Consider the following 4,359-nt stretch of genomic DNA (forward strand, 5'->3'; position numbering starts at 1 on the left):
AGTAGTTACTATTTATATCTATCCTAATATCTATATCTATTAGGTAAATCTAAACTCTTTCTTTTTATTCTTTTCTAATATCTATTCCTTTGCTTTTATAGTGTAGGTATTATAGTCTAGTCTGTAGCTAATTATATCTACTTTTTTATTTTTTAAGCCTTTTCTATAAATAATTATAAAGTTAAATTTATATAGGTATTTTATATAATATAGTTATCTTTAATTAAGTTTATAGGTAATAATAAAATAAAAAATATTTTAGTAATTAGTATAGACCTTAACTTAATACTTACTTTCTATAAGGTAGTATCTAAATTCTTTAAAACAGTTAATAATTACTAGGAATTTTTTATTATAAATTAGATAGTTAAGCTCTACTTTATATAGTTTATATAAGTAAAATATAATAGGGTGCAATTTTCTTATATTATCTTATTAACTAATTTATCCTTTTAGAATGTAATTTAATAAGTCTATTTTTAATTTAATCTTTTTATTTAGATTAAAGATAGTTAAGACTGGTTTACTAATAATAGCTTCTTTAAGTTATTTAAAGGCTTTTTAAGCCTTATTATTCTATTTAAAGGACTTATCCTTTTTAGTAAGTTTTATTAAAAAATTTATAACCTTATTAAAATCCTTAATAAATTATTAATAGTAGTTAGTAAAGCCTAAAAAGGCTTGCATTTCTTTAATATTATTAGGTATCTTTTATTTCTTAATTATAGAGATTTTCTTTTTTTCTATATTAATCTTTTTAAGTATAATAATATATCTTAAGAAGTCTACCTTTATAATATAAAAGTAACTCTTCTTTAGTTTAACTAATAGCTTAATATCTTATAGTATTTTTAAAACCTTATAGATATATTCTCTATATTCTTTTTTATTACCTAAGAAAATTAAGATATTATTTAGGTAATAAACTATAAAGATATTAAGGTACTGCCTAAATATACTATTAATTATCTGCTAAAATATTATAGAAATATTAATAAGACTAAAGGGCATTACTATATATTTAAATAGTCTAAATTAGGTTTTAAATACTATTTTCTATTTATTTCCTTTTTTAATATAGATTAGATTATATATATCTTTAAGGTCTAAAGCAGTAAAGATCTTTTTGCCTTATAATTAATCCTTAAGTTTTATAATAAGTAAAAATAGGGTTTAATCCTTAATAGTATATATATTAACCAGTTAGTAATTAATAATAAATCTATCTTTTCTATTTTTCTTTAATATAAAAAATATTAAAGATACTAAAAATAAGTTTAACTCTTTAATATATCTTTTTTTAAGTATCTTATTAATATATTCTCTCTATACTTTTAGCTCTCTTTTATTAAGTAAATATAATTTTTAAAATAGTAGGTTATTATCTATAAGATTAATTTTATAATTCTATTTACTGTATTTAAGAATTCCTATTTCTAGATTTTCTATAAATAGTTTATTATAAACTTAATATTCTTTAGGTATATTTATTAGTCTATTTTGGCTTATTATTAATTATTATTTCTTTTTTAGGTCTTATTATTAGAGAATGCCTAAAATCTATTTTTTAGTTTATATGCCTTTTTTATACTTATATTATACTTTTTTTAGAGGTAGTAAATACTTTATTTTATACTTATCCCTGCCTTCTCTAGTAGTTAGGGTTTAAGATCTCTTATTATTTCTTATAATTATTTTATTATTGCTTTTAGGGTTATTAAGAAATATAATCTAGCCATTCTTTTAGTTAATAATTAGGTTTTCTTATTTAAGCTATTTTATATTTAAGATAATATTTATATCCTGTCTTAAAGGTATAATATTAAAATCTACTTTTTATTTTCTTCTTTTAGCTATAATCTTAAGGTAATTAGCCTTTTAGTCTATAATACTATTATTATAATTAAAGAGTTATCTTTTTATATTAATTAGCAGATAAGGCAATAATTTCTTTTTTTATAGTATTTTTAGCTTTATAACTATTTTTAAGTTAATAAAGTTTTATTATATTTTACTATCTACCTAAACATTTAGCTATCTTTCTTTAATTTAAATAGGTAGCACTAAATATATAAATATGCTTATTATTTATATTACTCTTAAAGTATTTATATTTTATTATAGATTTAGCTTTTTATATATCTATAGCTTTATTATAGATAGTATCTAGCTTTTTTTAAGGCATTACAGTAAACCTTCTTATAGTTATTATTATAATATTCTTTACTATTAATACAGTTATTAATAAACTCTTTATTAAGTAATTATTGCTAATATTATTTTTCTAGTTTATTGCTAATACCCTCTTTTAGGGTTATTTATCTAGATAGTATATTATTATTATCTAAATATAGGCTATTTGCCTTTTATTATTTTTATAGTTCCTTTATATCTTCTAAATTAATATTATTAACTAATAGTTCCTTCTTAAGATATATATATTTTCCTTAAGTTAATTCTTTAAACTCTTTTTCTGCTTTCTTAATTAAATATTATAATTATCTAATTCTATTAAGTAGATCTTTATTTTTATAGATCTATTAGTAATAAGCTATATTAAATTATAGCTTTAATACTTTAAAATTATTATACTATATAAAAGGTAGATATCTTTTTATTTTCTCCTTAAGGTATAGCTTATTATTAGGGGTCTTTAGTATTATAATTAGGAAATAATTATTATTAAGCTTTTCTTATTTATATATATTATATTAATAGTCTTTATAAAAGATCTATAAAATATTTTAATATTATTTATATATAGAAAGTATCTATATATTATCCTATAGGTTAAACTTCTCTTTTTTATATTATAAATTTATAGCGTCTTTAGTATAATAGGCTCTAATTAATACTATATTAATTATATTAATATCTCTATATTTTCTAGCTCTTTATATATAGAAATCTTTATAATTTAAGTATATCTTTATTTTATTTTAGTTATAAAGTAATTTATACTTTTATTTTTATTTTTACTTAATTTCTTTATTTTTATAGTAAAGGTATTAAGCTATAACTTTTACTGCCTTGCCTTTATATCCTATAGCTTATAATTATTAATATTTCTATATATAGAGTTAATCTCTAGCTTTATATTCTATCTTTTAGGCTTCTTCTATCTTTTAAAGTATAGTCCTAATTAGGATATTATTAATAGTTTATAAGGCTTATTTCTACTTATTTTAGTTAAGGGTAGTTAGATTTCTTTATTTTATTATTCCTAGAACTTATAGTTCTGTTATATTTTTTTATTTTTTAGCTTTCTTTTTTTCTTACTATTATTATCTTTATTTAGTATTAATTTATTTTTTAAGTTTTATATTATTCTAGATTCTTTTTTTTTAATTTTCTTTATAGATAGCCTGCTTCTTATAATACTCTTTTTTAAGTAATATTCTCTATATATAGTATTCTTATTAGATTTAATTTTACTTTTTATAGATTTTTTTATTAGATTTATTTATACTGGCTTTCTTATATATAAGGAAGTTATCCTATAGTTTCCTAATAGAGCTTCCTTTATTTAGGTTCTATCTTTCTTTAGGTATATTATCTTTATATAGGGCAGTTATTTCTACTATATTATATATACCTTATATTATTTTTAGTATTTAGGTTTATTATACTATTTAAGGCTTATACTATTAGGTTAATTTTAAGGTCTACTTACCTTAATTAGGATTCTATAGTTTTTATAGTTCTAAATATTATTGCATTATATATCTAAACTAATTGCAGTTATAGTACTTATATTTAAATATATCTTATTATTATTAGTTATTTCTAGGCTATATTGCTTTAAGTATTATCTATCCTAAATATATTCTATATAAGGTATTACTTTATTAGTTATTTTATTATTATTTTTAATTATAAGAATTACTTTAGTTATTATTATATTATTAATTAAAATAATATAAATTAAAATTATCTTTATATCTATAGTTTACTTTCTTTTATTTATATTTATACTGTTATTTATTAATCTTAATTACTATAGTGATATAAGTAATTAGGTCTTTAGGTCTATTTATAAGGTATAGTTTATTCTTAACTTCCTTTTTAAGGCTTTAGTAGTAAATCTCTATAAAGGCATTATTATTCTATTAGGTCTTAGCTATTAGTTAATAGAACTTAATAAAGTATATAGTATATAACTTTTATTATTTAAATATAAGCAGTTTAACTATAGCTTATTGTTTTTTATTAACTACTTTAAAATTATCTTTAAGTGCTTATTTAAAATTATTTTAGTCTATAAAGATATTTTAGGTATTTTAGTTTTAAAGATTCTTTTTATTCTTAAGATAGTTTCTTATAATAGATTTAAACTATTTTTTAGTACTTTTTTAGATT

Source organism: Fusarium proliferatum (assembly GCF_900067095.1).
Source record: "Fusarium proliferatum ET1 genome assembly, contig: FPRO_scaffold007, whole genome shotgun sequence".
Classification (NCBI taxonomy): Eukaryota; Fungi; Ascomycota; class Sordariomycetes; order Hypocreales; family Nectriaceae; genus Fusarium; species Fusarium proliferatum.